The sequence below is a fragment of the Pteropus medius genome, unplaced genomic scaffold (assembly GCF_902729225.1).
Source record: "Pteropus medius unplaced genomic scaffold, Ma_sr-lr_union100, whole genome shotgun sequence".
NCBI lineage: Eukaryota > Metazoa > Chordata > Mammalia > Chiroptera > Pteropodidae > Pteropus > Pteropus medius.
Window position 1 is genome coordinate 3,115,372 of NW_024354498.1, and position 492 is coordinate 3,115,863.

The 492-nt window shown below is 53.0% G+C and overlaps 1 protein-coding gene across 4 annotated transcripts in view; it reads left to right on the plus strand.

Moving 5' to 3' along the window:
* RPS6KA3 (ribosomal protein S6 kinase A3) overlaps window positions 1–492 on the plus strand; it is a 98,472-nt gene that overhangs the window by 760 nt on the left and 97,220 nt on the right. The gene's annotated exons all lie outside the window — the stretch shown is intronic.

Sequence of the window (492 nt, forward strand, 5' to 3'; positions counted from 1 at the left end):
TTCTGAGATCGCTGAGCTCGAGGACCCGGTCCCTGCGAGTTTAACTTGAGTTTCTTGTCCCTGGAGGTGAGAGGATGATATTCAAGGAGATCAGCGGCCGCCGTAAAAGGGCTTTCGGGTTTTTCTTGCCCGAGATCTGGTAACCGTCCCTGAGACACCCACCCGAGTGCCCAAACCCCAAATATACCCAAACAGGGCAAAACAGATTTCCCCGGACACACCAGAGCACCGAGCTTTACTCAGCCGCCCCAGTCCCAGAACCAACTCGGGGTCTGCGAAAATAACCCAGACAAGACCCATTCTCCGAGTGGAAAATCAATTCCTGATGGTGGCGCGTCTGTGATTCTTCCTTCTTGACTTTTTGCTGTCTTCTATCCCCGCAGCGGACTTTGGGGGATTACAGGATGATAGGCTGCGTGTGTGTAATAGTTACTGAGTGAGTGACCCCATTTCTGGAAAGCATGACTGAAACGCGGGGGTGGAATGGGGCAG